Below are 19,428 nucleotides of genomic sequence, written 5' to 3' on the forward strand. Positions count from 1 at the left end.
TTTACTAGTTATGTAACCTGGACAAGTCATTTAACTATTGTTTGCCTTAATCCACTGGAGAAGGATGACAAACCATTCCAGTACCCTTTGCCAAGAAAACTCCACGGATCTTATTGGTTTGCCCATGGAGTCACAAAGAGTTGAATGTGACGACAAACTCCCTGACTCCACATCCAGCATTCTGTCCAATGCACCGACGATTACTCTGGAGAACCAGGCAAAGTGCTATGAGAAATTCAGTCCAGATTCTTTCACCTGAAAGAATCAGAGAATGTTTCCCGGAAACAGTGGTATCTGAACTGAGCTCTGAAGTAAGAACTTCCATAGATGGAGATGAGAATAAAGGGAAGTATATTCCAAACACAGGAAATGGGACATCTTGAATAAAAGCTGTGTTACATATCTCATTTCCCAAACACCAGAGTCAATGCCTGATTCAATTATCTCCTCTAAATTACTCTCTTTGATTAAATACAGCAAAAATGCAAACTCCTCTACTGAAATCCACCATTTTTTGGAAAAACTGCTAGGTTGGGTAGCACAGGTCATTTCAGCGAACCTAGGATTTTATTACTTCTTATCATGATATCAAGAGGCCTAGTGCTAGTAAGCCCCTTTCACCCAAGCCAGTGGAATGTTGCAATGAAAACATTGTTATCAAGTTCTCAAGGCCAAAGGACCCAAACGAATTTTCTCCCAGTGTTTGTTGTCCAGCTTTGATGTATGACTCCTGTCAGCCAGCCCCGCCATATGTCTACGTAATCTCACTGGCCTGTTCTCAACCTGTAGGTTGACTTGGTCATCTGGTGCCTCCTGGCCGAGAGAAAGAATATAGTTAAGTTAATAACGTTAACTTGTCCAATCTTTCTCCTTTTATCTACTTTCACCTATTGTGATAGGTCTGTCCTTTGCTGTCTTCTCTGAGGTATCAAAAGCCCAGTTAGAAGGGAGAAGAAGTAACTAAGTGCTCAATGCCCTCTTCAAGAAATCCAATTATCAATGGTCACTGGAGACATTTTCCTTTAAGTGTGCTAGGAAGTGACCTAAATATGTGGTTTTCTTTCTCTCATAGCTAGAGTCTTTATTACAGCCTACATTTTCTTTTTTCTTTTTTTAAATGCATGTTTGTTATAAGGTTTTTTTTTTTTATTTTTGTAAAGCTTCTTATTTTTAAAACATATGCATAGATAACTTTCACTCTTGCAAGACCATGTATTCCAAAATTTTTCTCCCTCCCATCCCCCTATCTCTTCCTTTAGATGGCAAGTAATCCAATATATGTTAAGCATTCTTCTATACATATTTCCACAATTATCATGCTGCATAAGAAAAATCAGATTAAAAAGGGAAAAAAATGAGAAAGAAAACAAAATCCAAAAAACAACAACAACAAAAGTGAAAATACTTTGTTGTGATCCACACTCAGTCTCCACAGTTCTCTCTCCAGATGCAGGATAGCTCTCTCCATCACAAGGAACTTCACTGGAACTGACCTGATCACCTCACTTACAACCTACGTTTTCTTTTTTCTTTTTTTATCATAGCTTTTTTTTTTTAAACAAAATATATGCATGGGTAATTTTTCAACATTGACCCTTGCAAAACCTTCTGTTCCAACTTTTCCCCTCCTTCCATAACTTACATTTTCAAAACTGAGAGTTACTACTGCCTACATTTTCAAAACTCCCCCTCTGTGCTTAGCTGCTAGATCATATATTTTGAATTAGAAGTGACCTTGAATTCTACTTATGTCATTAAAAATGAGGAAACTGAGGTACAGAAAGTTTAAATGAGGTCAAGTATTTGTAGTAGCATTTGAATCCCAAGTCTTCTTGACTGTAGATCTACTGTCCATTCCAACATAATATATTGCCTCTTCTTCAGGGAAGTTTAAAAAATGATGTGTCCAGGTACAGTGGAGAAGAGATACAAATAAGGAGTTAGAGAATGTCCTCTATTTTCACTCCAACCACATTGTTATTATCATGTCCAAATCTTTATGATTCTATTTGGGGTTTTCTTGGCAAAGATACTAGTGTGGTTTGCCATTTCTTTCTCCAGTTCATCTTACAGATGAGGAAACTGAGGCAAACAATGTGCCCTAGATCACCTAGCTAATAAATGTCTGAGACTAAATTTGAACATAGGAAAATGTGTCTTTCTGACTTCAGGCCAGGTGCTCTATCAACTGTGCCACCTGCTACATAATAGATATCTAATAAATGCTTGCTGATTAATTGAATGACTGAAAGTTCAAACGATCCATGATTTCACCAGTGTCAGTGGTCCCTCCCCTCATGCATAGTGTAACCTCTCCAACACCTTGGTAATCAGCTTAATGAAGGTGCTGTGGCCAGAAAATTAATCATAAATTACAATAAAGCTTCCAGTGATGAGTCCCTCTAAATTCATTCTGGCTGGATCTCAGAGGTACCATCTCTAGCCTGACTCACCTTCAAAACTTTTCCTAACCGGATGCAGAATTTCCATTCCATTGATATAATTTATGAATGAATGAAGAGACTTTATTAAACACTTAATTGGTATCCAACACTGTGCTAAGTGCTAGAAATACAAATACAAAAGTGACATAACCTTGCCCTCACAATACTTACACTCTTATTTGGGTGCTAAAACTTAAAAGAAAATGGTATTTAAGGAAGAAAACTGTGATCAGAAAAATCACATATTTAATGTGCCGATCAAGAGGTCAATCCACTAACATCCTTTCCAGGGTCAATGGTAGTGTTGATTTGATTATAGTTCTCTAGGCTAGAGATGGAAAAAGAGAGGAAGGAATATACCTGGGGGCAGATCAGAAAATGGTCAATTGGAACAAACATTGTATGCTAATAAGAAACAGGGTTAAGGGTTGTAAAGCACTTTACATATGTTATTTGATATGATCCTTACAGACCTGGAAAAGATCTTAGTTTAAAAAGGTCAAAGTCTCCCATTGCACCTGGGGCCAGTACCAGTCTTCTCCCATTGAACTCTGATGACTCTAGAAGAGAAAGTGAGACTGCTGATTTTGTACAAATTTGCCTCATTTAAAGCCAATTCACTTGCTAGTCAAGCTATCACCCTGCTGTCATTGGTCCTTCAAGAACAAAGGATGACAATCTTTCCTGTGCAACAAGATAACTGTAAAAATATGTATACATATATTGTATTTAACATATACTTTAACATATTTAACATATATGGGACTACCTGCCATCTGGGGGAAAGGGTGGAAGAAAGGAGGGGAAGAGTTGAAACAGAAGTTTTTGCAAGGGTCAAAAATTACCATGCATATGCTTTGTATATAAAAAGCCATAATAAATAAATAAATAAACAAACAAACAAATAAATAAATGAATAAATAAATAAATAAAAGAACAAAGGATGAACAACAACAATCAACCTAGGAAGTAGGTGGTTTTGTTATCCTTGTTTTACAGATGGGGAAACTGAGACACAGAGCAGTTAAGTAACTTGCCCATCATTACACTGGAGGGGAGATTGCGTGGTCCTAATGAGTGTTTAACTAAGTGAATGGCTTAATTTCTTTCAGGTTCTCCCTTTTAAAACTCTGGACTACTAACAAAATAGGACTTCAGGAAAGGATAGAATACCCAGCTCCTCAAAAACATAACATAGGATAAGTATAATTGCACAGCTTCTAGGGAAGGACACAAGAAGATTCTGTGCTCTTCACAGGGGAGGAGCCTAGGTCCATATTAAATTCCAATCTAGAGATTGCATCTCTAGGGATTTCTGGAACCACTGTTTCCATTTCTTCATTTTTAAGCTTGTGGACTCTTAAAGCTAAAAGGACCTTTCAAGATTATCTTTAAGGGTTCCTAACTAATTTTTTTGGTGTCATGAATTGCTTTGACAATGTAGAGAAGTCTAAGGATCCCTTTCTGGGATGAGATTTTTAAATGAATAAAATAAAACTGTTGTTGTTCAGTTGTATCCAACTCTTTGTGACCTCATTTGGGTAGCAAAGATGTTAGAGCGTTTTGCCATTTCCTTCTCCAGCTCATCTGACAGATGAGGACACTGAGGAAGCAGGCTTAAGTGATTTCTTTAGGGTCACACAGCTACTATGTCTGAAGTCAAATTTGAATTTAGGTCAGCACTCTCTCCCTTGTGTCATCTAGCTGCCTGGTGCTAGCAAAATACCATTTGTGACAAAAACATTGAGGATTTCTCAATGGAAAGAACTTTAATAGGGAACCTCTTCTATTTGGATTCTGTACAGGACCTCTTCTATTTAATCATCCATAAAGGGAAAAAATAGATTTACAACAAAGCAAAAAAAACCCTGAAAACTAGGTATATTAAGTGGAAATGGAAATTACAAAGTGATGAAAAAGGCATGAATAAGATCTCAGAATACAAAGATGTCCAATTGAAAGGAAATAAAAGTAAGGTAGAAAATGGAAAAATATAAAATTCATACTTTAAGAAATTGAGTGTGTCATCCAATCCTCTCTGCTAAAGCTCTGCTTCCAATGGATATATCAAATAATATCTAGAAGTGTCCCTCCTACATTCTCTGGCTCCACATGTGCTGCACTGCTCCTTCTCTTCCTCCTTCCTCCCCACAAGTCTCTGGTTTTGAATCTTTTATGGTAGAGGAGATTCTCTATTCCAGGCTCTTCTACCTTTTGGAGAGGAAAAGCTAGTTTACATTCCTCAAAGCTATGGAATTTGGGAAGGGGATAGAGGCAATAGAGGGAACTTCTCTTGTTACTGTGGCCTTCACCCTGCTGAGAATCACAACAAAGAGACTGCAATGGAGAAATGGCCAGAAGCCTCGAGATTTGTCAGGTGATCTTTGCATATAGGCAACAAACCAATAGCTTACCAATAAAATGTGGAAATTGGAGCCAGGAAGGTCTGACTTCAAACCCTGTCTCAGACGCTTTAATAGCTGTGTGACCCTGGAGAAGTCACTTAAATGCTCTATAACTTAGTTTCTTCATCTGTAAATGGGGGTTAATAATAATACTCACTAGTTGTGAACTGATTCAAATATTCTGTAGAGCAATTTGCAACTATCCCAAAGGCTATAAAATTATACATACTCTTGAATCTAGCAATACCACTACTAACTTTGTATCCCCAAAGAGATGAAAAACAAAAAGAAAAGGACCTGTAGGTACAAAAATATTTATAACAGCTCTTTTCTGAAGGTAAAGGATTGAAAATTGAGGGAATGCCCATCGGTTGAGGAATGGCTGAATAAATTGGGGTATGTAATTATGAGGGGATATTATTATGATATGAGAAATGATTAGCATGATGCTCATGAGCATGACTTTTATGAACTGAAGCAAAGAGAAATGCACTGTGTACAAAGTAACAGCAATATTGTAAGATGATCTGCTGTGAATGACATAATTATTCTCAGCAATACAATAATCCAATACACTTCTGAAGGACTTAAGATGAAAAATGCTTCCACATTGAGAGAAAGAACTGATGATGTCTGAATATACATTGAAGCCTACTTTGTTTTTTACTTTCTTTTTCTGGAATGGTTTTTTTGGGGGAGGGTCTATATTTTCTTTCACAATATGATTATCATGTAAATGTTTTGTATATATTGAATTGCTTGCATTTTCATGGGGGAGGGGAGCGGAAGAGAAGAAGGGAAAGAATCTGAACCAAACTTTTTTTTTTTTTAATGAAAGCTTTTTATTTTTCAAAAGATATGCATAGATAATTCTTTGACATTAACCCTTTCAAAACCTTATGTTCCGACTTTCCCTCCTCCCTTGCTCCACCCCCTCCGTTAGATGGCAAGTAGTTCAATATATGTTAAATATGGTAGAAATATATGTTAAATCCAATACATGCATACATCTTTGTATATTTATCTTGCTGCACACGAAAAATCAAATCAAACTGGAAAAAATGAGAAAAAATAAAATGCAAGCAAACAACAACAAAAAGAGTGAAAATGCTATGTTGTGAATCACACTCAGTTCTCATATCCTCTCTGATAGCTCTCTTTGTCACAAAATCATTGGAACTGGTCTGAATCATCTCATTGTTAAAGAGAGCCATATCCATCAGAATTGATCATCATATAACCTTCTTGTTGTCATGTACAGTGATTTCCTGTGAACCAAACTTTAAAAAAAATTTATAGTATATTATTTTTCCAAATAGTTGCAAAGAGTTTTCAACATTCATCTTTGCAAAATCCTCTGTGGAACTTAACTTTTAAAAAATAAATGCTTAAAAATGTTTTTATATGTCACTGGGGAAAGATAAAATACTATGTAAATTTTAAAAAGAATTTTAAAAATAATAGCACCCATTTCACAGGGATGGGAGAATCAAATAAGTTAACATATGCAAAATACTTTGCAAACCTTAAAACAATATAAATGCTATTATTATTATTCCCCAAATCATAAGAGGCACAAGTCTAGTAATTTCTTTTAATACTTAACTCAAGGGCCAGCTATGTGGCACAGTGGACAGAGCACCTGTCCTGAAGTCAGGAGGATCTGACTTCAAATGGGACCTGAGACACTTAACACTTCCTAGCTGTGTGATCCTGGGCAAGTCACTTAAGCCCAATTGACTCAGCAAAACAAAATAACAAAACAAACAAACCAACAAACCAAAACCTTAACTCACATGCTATGTTCTAGGCTTCTCCTGTTCTTTCTAGTGTTTATTCTATTTCCACCCAACCTGTATATTTATCATATGTCTATTTAAATTCTCTCTCCTCCATTAGAATAAAAGCTCCATGAAGGCAGGACCTGTTTTTGCTTTTTCCTTGTATCCCCACGGCTATAGGGCCTGGCATAAAGTGGGTATTTATAAATGCTTGAAAAAGCACTTGTTTCAGAGTCATAGGATCTGGATTCAAATTTTGCCTCTGAGATTTACCACCACAGCTTCCCCAGTAAAAATGAGTTTGGACTACTTGGTCTCTTGGTCCCTTCTAGTCTTTCAATTATGATCCTACTATCATGAGTAGATTTGGATGGAACAGACAGCATGGTCAGAACAGGGGAATCTGAGTCCCCCTGCCCATCTCAGAAAGCAAAATAGTGCTGGGACCCAGCAGCGCTGAGGAAGTCAGACAGGCAATAAGCATTCACTCAGTGCCTACTATGTATCAAATGAAGACCACACAAAGAAAGACACAAGTTCCTGATCTCAAAGAGCACTGTCTAAAGGAGGAGACACCATGCAGGCAATGGTCATAGCACCAATGCTATGAACAAGCAAGATATATGAAGGATAAGTTCAAGATAATTATAAGAGTAGGACATGATCACTGAAGCATATTAGGAAAGGCTTCTTGTACAAGAGATGATGTTAGCTAAGCCTTGAAGGAAGCAGAGACGAGGAAGGAGGGAACACAAAGTCTGGGGGACAATCAGTGGCAAGAAATTGGAAATTGAATAGATGCCCATCATTTGGGGAATGGCTGAATAAGATATGGCATAAGAATGTAATGGAATATTATTGTTCTATAAGAAATCGTGAACAGCCTGATTTCAGAAAAGATTGGGAAGATTTACATGAACTGATGCTGAGTGAAATGAGCAGAACCAGGAGATCGTTGTATACAATAACAGCAAGATTGTGTGATGATCAACAATGATAGATTTAGCTCTTCTCAGCAGTGTAGTGATCCTAGACAATTCCAATGGATTTAAAATAGAAAATGTCATCTGCACCCAGAGAATGTGGAAACTGAATGTAGATAGAAGCATATTATTCTCATCTTTTCATTTGTTTGTTTCTTTCTCTTGGTTTTCCCCTTTTGTTCAGATTTTTCCTTCCCAACATGATTGATATGGAAATACTATAAAAATGATTGTACATGTATAATCTATATAAGATTGTTTGCTGTCTTGGGGAAGGGAAGGAAAAGAGGGATAAAAAATTTGAAACTCAAAAATCTTACAAAAATGAATGGTGAAAACATTGAAAAAATAAGATACTATTAAATTTTTTAAAAAAGAAAAGAAAATATCCAGAACTGGGGGTGAGGTAGGGGAGGGGATGTGCTAGAGAAGATGACAGTCTCAGGAGAAATAAAGGGGATATATATATATATATATATATATATATATATATATATATATATAATATATATATATATATATGAAAGATTTATGAAGAAAAAAATCAACAGGACATTGTCCCAGATTGAATAGGGTGGGGAGGAAAAGGAGAATAGATTGAATGTGACACTTGGGAAAATGAGCCTGGGTGCCTGGCAGGAGGAACTGCTAGGATTTTATATAGATTCCTTCCTCCCCAAGTTCTGCCAACTGTATACCCTTGGTTGCAGCTTTCCTTCTTCTTTTAGACCAATTGAAAGCTAGTCTGGGTCCTAGTGACAGAAACAAACAATGGTAGAGAATGCATCTTCTTATCGATTCTAACTTTCACTTAAAAGATTAATGGTTTTAGTTAAGTCTTTATTTAAGGCAACTAGGAGGTGAAAGGGATAAAGCACTAGACCTGGAGTCAAAAAGACCTGAGTTCAAAAGTTGCCTCAAATACATACAAGCTGTGTGACCCAAGCAAGTCATTTAATAGTTTGCCTCAGTTTATTCATCTGTAAAATGACCTGGAGAAAAAAATGGTAAATCACTCCAGTATCTTTGCTAAAAAAAAAAAAATTTCAAAAATATTCACAAAGAGTCATACATAATTGAAACAAATGAAGAACAACAAAATAATTCTTTATGTGCCTTAGTCCTTGGAGATAAACTAAGCTATTGAGATGACAAAATGAATAAAAACAAAATATTCATGTATCTTGGAGGCTCTCCCCAGTTCTTAAAGCAGGTCCCCAGATAATGCTGCCATGAGTTCAAGATAATTTTTGGGTCTTCCAATGTGTTTACCTTTAATGGTTAGCCAGAGGATACAATAACTTCAAACAAAAGCATTGAGTATGATGGCTTAGTAAGAAAAAAAGCTGAACAAACAATAGCCAAATCTTTAATAAACCTAGGACATATCATTCCACAAATATGTGCATCATTGGGGGAAGATGGGGAACATGCATGAAGGAGCATGTTCATAAAGACAACTCACACTTCTGATGTTAAAGAATTGCTGATACTTTCTTTTATTTATTTATTTATTTATTAAATAACTTTTTATTGACAGAATCCATGCCAGGGGAATTTTTTACAACATTGTCCCTTGCACTCACTTCTGTTCCGATTTTTTCCCCTCCTTCCCTCCACCCCCTCCCCCAGATGGCAAACAGTCCTATATATGTTAAATAGGTTACAGTATATCCTAGATACAATATATATGTTCAGAACCGAACAGTTCTCTTGTTGCACAGGGAGAATTGGATTCAGAAGGTAGAAATAACCCGGGAAGAAAAACAAAAATGCAGATAGTTTACATTCATTTCCCAGTGTTCTTTCTTTGGGTGTAGTTGCTTCTGTCCATCTTTGATCAATTGAAACTGAGTTAGATCTCTGTCAAAGAAATCCACCTCCATCAGAATACATCCTCATACAGTATCATTGTTGAGGTATATAATGATCTCCTGGTTCTGCTCATTTCACTTAGCATCAGTTTATGTAAGTCTCTCCAAGTCTCTCTGTATTCATCCTACTGGTCATTTCTTACAGAAAAATAATATTCCATAACATTCATATACCATAATTTACCCAACCATTCTCCAATTGATGGGCATCCATTCAATTTCCAGTTTCTAGCCACTACAAACAGGGCTGCCACAAACATTTTGGCACATACAAGTCCCTTTCCCTTCTTTAGTATTTCTTTGGGGTATAAGCCCAGTAGTAGCACTGCTGGATCAAAGGGTAGGCACAGTTTGATAATTTTTTGGGCATAGTTCCAAATTGCTCTCCAGAATGGTTGGATTCGTTCACAACTCCACCAACAATGCATCAGTGTCCCAGTTTTCCCACATCCCCTCCAACATTCATCATTATTTTTTCCTGTCATCTTAGTCAATCTAACAGGTGTGTAGTGATATCTCAGAGTTGTCTTAATTTGCATTTCTCTGATCAATAATGATTTGGAACAGTCTTTCATATGAGTGGAAATAGTTTCAATTTCATCATCTGAAAATTGTTCATATCCTTTGACCATTTGTCAATTGGAGAATGGCTTGATTTCTTATAAATTAGAGTCAATTCTCTATATATTTTGGAAATGAGGCCTGTAGCTGACACTTTCTCATATCATTGCACAGTTTTCATCAGACCAGTTCCCCACTGATCACTTCTGAACAGTCCCATGGGACACTGTTCTCCTGGACAAATAGTCTTTCTATTGAATGATACTCAGCTGAACATGTGGTTGTGAAGTCCCTCTCTGATTCCAGCTTCTGATTCAGCTGAAGTGCTTAATTATTTATTTCTTATAAGAAGAACGTCCTTTATGATGCTTTAAATTATAAGAAAAACAAAACAGAAAAAAAAAATAGCTCTTTTAGATAAGTAGTCACCCTTAACCACAGAACCAGAAAAGGGAGGAAAAGGAAGTGATACTTTTCTTTTTTTTAAATAAATTTTTATTGATTTTTTTTTTTTTTTGCTTTTCACATCAACATAGTTTCCTCCAAGACCTCATCCCTTCACAGAGAATTATTTGATATAATAAATAGTATTTTTAAGGCAAAAAAGGAAAATCCACTATGATCAATTCATCAAAAAAGTCTTTAATATTTGTGTAGTGTTCCACACTTGTAAAACTTCCTACCTCTATAAAAGAGAGGGTTGGAACTATTTTGTCACATTTCTTCTTTCAAAACATACTAGTGGATTTTTAAAAAATAATTTTGCAACTTTTCTTTTTAATTTTTTGATGGGTAGTTCTTTCTACTTACATTGTTGCAATCTTTGTATATATTATATTCTTGGCTCTGCTAACTTCATTCCATGTCACTTTAGGTAGATCTTTCTATACTTTTCTGTATTCATTATAATCATCATTTCTTCTAACACAATAATGTACCATTATATTCATGTGCTACAATTTCTTTAGTCATTTCCCAATCAATTGTTATCCATTTTGTTTCCAATTACTTGCTATCACAAAAAGTGCTGCTATAAACATTTTGTTCTATTTGAGGACTTTCTTTTTATCAATAACTTCCTTGGGTAGGAGCAGAGGAAGATAAGACAAATAATGAACTCTCTTGATCACAGGTTATAGACATTTTAGTCATTTTATTTGATGTAATTGCAAACTGCTTTCCAAAATAGATCAATTTACAACCTTACCAACAATGTTCCATTGTCTCTATCTTCCCACAATATGACATTGACTATTGCCATTCTTTGTCATTTTTGCCAATTTGAAGGATGTATGATAAAACCTCAAGGTTTTTTTGATTTTCATGTCTCATATGCTATTTGAAGCATTCTTTCATATGGTTTTTAATAGTTCGCAATTCTTCTTTTGAAAACTGTTTCTTCACTGAGTGGATGCCCATCAGTTGGAGAATAGTTGAATATGATATGAGTGTTATGGAATATTATTGTTCTGTAAGAAACAATCAGCAGGATGATTTCAGAGAGGCCTGGAGAGACTTACATGAACTGATACTAAGTGAAGTGCATAGAACCAAGAGAACATTGTACATGGCAACAAGATCAATCTGATGGACGTGATTCTTTCCAACAATGAAATGATTCAGACCAGTTCCAATGATCTTGTGATGAAGAGAACCATCTACACTCAGAGAGAGGACTGTGGAACTGAGTGTGGGTCACAACATAACATTCTCACTCTTTTTGTTGTTATTCACTTGCATTTTGTTTTCTTGCCCCCTTTTTTTCCTTTTTCATCTGATTTTTCTTAAGCAGCAAGATAATTGTATAAATATGTTTATGTATATTGGATTGAACGTATATTTTACCATATATAACATATATTGGATTGCTTGCCATCTAGGGAAGAGGGTGGGGAAAAGTAGGGGAAAATTTGAAACACAAGGCTATGCAAGGGTCAATGTTGAAAAATTATCTGTGCATATTTTGAAAAATATGTTTAATAAAAAATAAAATCAAAGGAAAGAATCATTTTTTCTTTTTTTTCTTTTATTATTATTATAGCTTTTTATTTACAAATTATATGCATAGATAATTTTTCAGCATTGACAGTTGCAAATCCTTTTGTTCCAACTTTTCCCCTCCTTCCCCCATCCCTTCCCCCAGATGGCAGGTTGACCAATACATGTTAAATATGTTAAGGTATAAATTAAATACAATATATGTATACATGTCAAACAGTTATTTTGCTGTATAAAAAGAGTTGGACTTTGAAACCGTGTACAATTAGCTTGTGAAGGAAATCAAAAATGCTGGCAGACAAAAATAGAGGCATTGGAAATTCTATGTAGTGGTTCATAGTCATCTCCCAGAGTTGAAAGAACCATTTTTTCAAGCCCTTTGATTATTTATATTTTGGAGAATGATCATTATAAACATGTACATATGACTAATAAATACGTTTTTAAAATCCGGAAATATTCAGTTATGCCTCAGTTTCCTTAATATAAATGGGAATCTTAATAGCATCTACCTCACAGGGTTGTTGTGAGGATCAAATAAAGTGCTTACTACAATGTCTAGCACATAATGTAAATGTAAATCAAATATGTACAATATATAGGCACATATTATATTTGTCAATTCTTTATATATCTTGAATGTTCATCACTTGGGAAATGGCTGAATAATAATATAATGGAATATTGTTATTCTATAAGAAATGATGAGCAAATTGATTTCAGAAAAGCATGGAAAGACTTAAATGAACTGATGCTGAGTGAAGTGAGCAGAACCAGGAGATTGTACATAGCAACAACAAGATTATATAATGATCAACTGTGATGGACTTGGCTCTTCTCAGCAATGCAGTGATTCTAGACAATTCCAATCGACTTGGATTAGAAAATGCCATCTGCAATCAGAGTGAGAACTATGGAGACTGAACAAGGATAGAAGTATAGTATTTTACCTTTTTTGCTTGCTTTTTCGTTCTTATGAATTTACCCTTCTGCTTTGATTTTTCTTTCATAAATATGACAAAAATGGAAATATTTTTAAAATGATTGTACATGTATAACCTATATCAGATTACTAGCTGTCCTGGGGAGGAGGGAAGTAAGAAAGAAAAGAGGAAAATTTGGAACTCAAAATCTTACAAAAATGAATGTTGAAAACTAACTTTACATGTAATTGAAAAAAAAATACTATTGAAAAGAAAAAAAAAGGATATATCTCTTAGGAAGATGGAGTATAAGGAGGCAATACAATGAGTTCCCCTCCACAAACTCCTTCAAAGATATATTTTTTTTAAAGTGCATCAAAATAAATCTTGATGAAGAATTTCAGAAAAAATCATAATGACTCATGTGTGTAGCCTAGCTTCACAAAGGGAGACAAACCTAGTGCAGACACTGGGAGAGAGGTTGGGAGGAGCAGCAGCATGCTGGTCAGGGCACTCCAATGCCAAGTGCAAGAAGTGTGGGGCCCACCAGATCTAGAATGGAGCACTGTGAGGGGCACAGGGGTGAACGAATTGACAGCTTTGCTTTGTGATCCACTCCCCTGCTCCAGGTCACAGATGCAAGACAGATGGAAGAGGCTAGCAGCAGCCTCTGTGTTGCTCAGATCTCAAGCATGGAGCAGGGGTTTCATTTCCAGCATCTAGCCTAGCCTGCAGAGTATATATAACAAGTGTAGAAATCCCAAACCAAAGGGAGCCTATGTTTTTTCACTGAACCAATAAGCTTTCTAGTTGGTTGATAGGGGGTGAGTCTGGCAACATTCTATTCTTGCTCAGACCAAAACCCAGGTCAGGAATCTGCAGACAACTCAGACCAAGAGGTAGCAAACCGATTTTTCCTAAATTAGACTACTTTAGTGTGGGAATTGAGCAAAACACACTCACTCCATTTTGTGATTCAATTCAGAATCTAGCTCAGTTCCTTTCCAATTCAATTATGGTTTAGTACAATCTGTCCTGTGAAAAGACTTTATTAAATTATGGAAATTGTGAGAAAACTTGATTGCATTGTTTGAACCTAGCCCTGGATGACTGGGAAAATGGACCAGCTCTAGAGACATTTAAATAGGAGGTTATGATGACCAGAAACCCAGCCAGATCCAAAGAAATAATGCAAGAAATTTTCTCACCATTATACATCCTAAGCAACTTATTTGTCTTATCTGAAAACTAGCCTCATACTGAGCAATCAGTTTCTGTTTCCGTGTTCTTTTGATTGAATAGAGACACTTGGAGGTGAATAGACTATTCTTTTTCAGATTTCAGGGAATCATACCTGTTCACTACTTAGGGAAGTGAGGGGAAAGAGTATTGGATTGATTGTCAAAGAAACTGAGTTCAGAAACTGCCACTTATTAGTGTACTTCTGTGATTTTGAACATCATATCATCACTATGAGCCTCAGTTTCTTAATTTGTAAAAATAAAGGAGTTGGACAAGATGTCTGTTTTTCTTCACTTTAGAACCATTATAATGATGGATTTCTGAACAATAGCAGTGATCTCTCCACAGTGACTCTGATTCCTTCCTGTTATTTGTTCTTTACAAAAGAACTATGGAGAAAATAGTCATCTTTTCTACCCACAAATTGGAAAATGTAGCTAGAATCTGACATTGGTTGAATTGATAGTCATGACATACTTTTGAATAAGGGCTCTGTTCCCAGTATAAATGGGGTAAAAATCAACTCTATTTTGGGAAGATCAGTTAGATTACTTGACCGAGTCATTTTATCCCTTTCAGCCTCATTTCTTCATCTAAAATGGGAATGATAATAGTCCACATTTCCGAGCATTGCTGAAATTGTTTGTGTGTGTGTGTGTGTGTGTGTGTGTGTGTGTGTGTGTGTGTAGTTTAGGGAGCAACTATATGGTTCAGTGGATAGAAGCCTACTTAGTGTCAGGAAGACTCATATTTCTAAGTTCAAAACCAGCCTCAGACATTTCGTAGCTGTATAACACCGGACTGTGGTGTTCTTTTTCTTCTTTAAAATAATATAATATGATAATATAGATGGTTCTCTCTGGGAGAGAGAGGTTTCTCGGGGAGGTTTTCTGGAGGCAGCCTTAGTTTCAGTTCAGATCAATAATTACCCCAAATGCAGCCAGCTGGTAAAAATACAAATGTTTATTTCTCCTTCCAAGTCTTGTCTCTTTCCTTGGGCCCGGATAGCTAGATTCTTAGACGCCTATCTTTCTGCTCAGTTCCAAGAGCTCCTTCCAAATGTCTCCAAATCCAAAGGTTTTTTCCTTCAGTCTCTGCCTCTGCTTTCTTCAGCCTCCAGCCAGCACAAAGATGGAATGAATCTCTTGTCTCCTTCACTTGGGGCTCGGCTAGCTTTCTGGCGAGTCTTTCAGACCAGCTTGGTCTCAGTGGGGGAAGTGCAGGAGCCCAGCCACCACAGTGGTGTGAGATGAAGATGAATCTGGTTGTGTCTCAGAAAGCCTTCCAAATCTTCAGTTTAACTCTCAACTCGTAGCTTCTTCCTCTGAAAACTGTCTTCTCCATGTAATTTGGCTGAAATCTGTCTGAGAGCCTCTGTCTGTATCTTATATATGAGAGAGAGGAATTGTGGGATCCGAGAGAGAGGGATTATGGGTTTCTCCCACAGTGTTCTCTGGCCCTAAGAGCTTCAAGGGAGATGTGAATTCAGATATCTCATATTAAACCCTGAAATTCCCCAAACGTGTGAACTCCAATGAGTAAAGGTGTAAACACAAGCATTGTATTAATTAGTTCTACTTAGTACCTTGTTTCAGATTCTGGCCCAAAATATCTTCTTGTAAGATCAGATCAATAATCTATCAGCTCTAATGAGTTAGCAGTTTGTAAAGATTCCAACACTGGACAAGTCATTTAACCCTGTTTGCCTCAGTTTCCCCATCTGTAAAATGACCTGGAGAAGGAAATGGCAAAACTCCCAGTTTGATATCCAGATAGATAGCCAAGAAAATGCAAAAGACAGTATAGTTTATAGAGTCACAAAGGGTTAGACATGAATGAAAAATACACACACACACACATATAAATATGCATATACATATATATGCATATACTGTCATTCAGCTGTGTTTTCTTGGCATAGATACTAGAGTGGTTTGCCATTTCCTTTTCCAACTAATTTTACAGATGAGGAAACTGAGATAAACCAGATTAAGTGACTTGCCCTGGGTCACACACTGGTAAATATCTGAGGCTCTCAGGTCTTCCTGACTTCAGGTCTAGCACTGTACCCACTGAGTCAGCTAGCTGCCTCTTATATCTATATGTAGTGCTTTGCAAATCTTATATAAAAGTCAGCATAATATCATGATGATATCATGATGGTATCATGGCAGATTTATATCTGTAAACAAGGATGTATGGGAATCAGTTCTCATCGTTATTAAAATTTTAGTTAAGCATTTACATCTCAGAAGTCAACGATTTATTGATTGTTTTGTTGCTTGTCTAGACTTAAGAATAAGATGGAGAAAATATTAATAATGCAGATTAAACTTAAAAGTGTCTCTTACATTTCCCCTCATGGTGAGCAAGTTGTTAAATATTTATTAGCACATCCCTAGCTGGAAGGGACCAGTTATTTTTTTTTTTGAGGGGGGGGTGGGGAGAAACAGAGTTAAGACTTGTCCAGTATCTGAGGCCAAATTTGAACTCAGGTCCTCCTAACTTTAGGACTGGCATTCTATTCACTGTACCACCTAACTGCTTCTCCCTCTAGATAATTTTAAAGACAAAGAATGGAGATCCAGAGGAGCTAATTGATTTGCCCAATGTTACATTTTCACATAGATACCCATAACCAGAAACTGAATTTTATTTATAATAATGACACTTGGCTTTCATAACCTAAGAGTAAATAGAATCATAGTTCACAAATTTGTTAACAATCCTTATATGAAAGAGATGCTAACCAGAATTTAAGAGTAATACAAACATTACCACTGTTTTATAAGTGAAGTAACTGAGGCCTAGACAGGTAAAATGATTCTGCTCAGATACCTGATAAATGGCAAGGGCAGAGATTCAAACCTGTGACTTCTGATGTCAAGTTCAAAGTCTGTTTCTCCACACTATAATACTCTCCCAGCCACAAAGTGATTTCCAAGCAGATCACAAACTATTTGGCTGAATTATTTCCTTCTACAACCTTTCAATGATTTTTTTTGGCATACAGAAATTATGAAATAGAAATAAGAAGTTTTAATCAATAATAGTGGTTCTCTGCAGTCCTACAGATTGTGCTGTAATATCATCAATTATGTATGTCTCCCAGGGGATGGCATGTTTCAGGGGAGTGGAAATTGAATATCAAGGCTTTGCTACTCATTTTCAGTCTAATCCTTTCCCAGCACTTTCCACTCCTTTCCTTCTCCACTATGCTTAGCAACACAGACCATCGGTGTGAAATGAGTCAGTGGTTTCCCTCCAGTTCCCAGGAAATAGTGTTCCTGTTTTAATAGCTAGGTTGACCTAAAATAACTACCCACTTCCTTAAGGTCTATCCATACTGTACAACTTCACTAGAGGAAGGACTTGCAAATTAAACTTTTCTTCCTTTTTAAAAATTGCTTGTCAGTTTTGCTGCCAGACATATTCATGATCCAGATCCCAAGCTATGTGAAAAGGAGAAACTAGACAATTACCACATTGGTCCCAATATAGGCTGCTCTTGATTGTTGGCTATACCCTTACAATGAGAAGAAAAAGACTAGCCAGGTGTGTCTGTGTGTGTAGGTGTGTGTATATGTAATATAACTCCAATCATAGGCCATTTTCTGTGCATAAAATCATCCAGATTTGATGGGACAGGAGAGGGGGGAAGGGATGGCTATGTTTAGAACAATATGTGAAAAAAATTTCTCCATCCCAAATGCTGCTGGGAATTGTTGCAGAGAATTGTTATAGGAATTGTGCTCCATTATTCTGGTACCATTAATTTAGGTACCTTCATAGATCTGGGTTTAAATGATACCTAAAAATGATCATTTAACCAATGACCAAATGAGATATAATGGTAAAAAAAAAAAAAAAGTGCTTAGCACAGTGTCTAGCACATAGTGGCTCTAGAAATGCATATTCCATTATCTTTCCCTTAGATACTTTGGACTTGACTTTTAACATCTCTAAAATAATGGAGTCGTATTCACTAGATGAGGATCAGATAGTTGGTACAATGGCTTAATACCTCAGGCTTAGAGTCAAGAAGATCTGAATTCAAGCGTGCCTTCAGATATTTCCTAGCTGCCATGACCCTGTTTGTCTCAGTTTCTTCATTTATAAAATAAGCTGGAGAAGGAAATGACAAACCATTCCAGCATCTTTGCCAAGTTGGACCCAATTGAATTAATCATAAATTAATTAGATGATTTCTGAGGAGGTCCATTTCAGTCAAGGATGTGTTGGGTGAATGTTCAAAAATCTGCTTTCTTATGGGGAGAAAATGTACATGGAATACATTTTTTGTCTTGTTTTGTTTTGTTCTTATTCAATATTCAAAAAATTCAAAACAATTTCAATTTTACCTTTTCCAATTACATGTAAAGATAGTTTATTTGGTAAGATTTTGAGTTTCAAATTTTTTTCTTCCTCCATCTCTTACCTTCCCTCTTCCCCGAGACAGCAAGTGATGTGATATAAATCATACAACACACTTTTAAATTTAAACTGCACTTTGGACATTTCCTCCACCACTTAAGTCTAGACAATCAACAAAACAATAAAACAAACCCTGATTTGTAACGTTTGCCGATTTCTGGAGCATAAATTCTCTGATCCTCCTACCTGCAGGGTCGTCTTGCAGACAAATTAGCTTAAATTGAATCTACTTGCAGTGATAACTCTGTCCTGTAGGTGGCAGACTAAGTGTAGCTAACTATAACAACAAAGTAGCCTGAAAGTGACAAGAACCTTTCCCAAAGGCAGATCAAGGTCAGGTCAAAATTATTCAAAGAAAAAGGATGGGAGAGGTACCAAATAAGGTACCAAATTTAAATGAGGACGTGATAGCACGGAGACAAGAAGAGAGAGAAAAAAAGAGAACGAACAGGGAAATTCAATTCTTCCCAATTTACCAGTGAACAACAGACATTGATTGGGTACATCTAAAGGGATCCTAATTTTTGTCTCAACGCAATTTTTAAAAAGTGTCTCATTTCTAAGATTTACATTTTAAAGTATAGCTTAATTAACTTTTCAATATTAGGATTAGTCAGCTTTTAATTAATTTGATGAATATAAATCATATTCTTTATGATTAACAATAAATAGTAGCCTCAAAAAAATCCCATGAATGCTCTCCCTAATGAAATGTATCCCATTGGTTGAACTCTTGAAACTTGATGGAACTCTTGGAACTTCAGAGCTGAAAGTTGCAACCTC

Source organism: Antechinus flavipes, chromosome 6 (assembly GCF_016432865.1).
Source record: "Antechinus flavipes isolate AdamAnt ecotype Samford, QLD, Australia chromosome 6, AdamAnt_v2, whole genome shotgun sequence".
Lineage (NCBI taxonomy): Eukaryota > Metazoa > Chordata > Mammalia > Dasyuromorphia > Dasyuridae > Antechinus > Antechinus flavipes.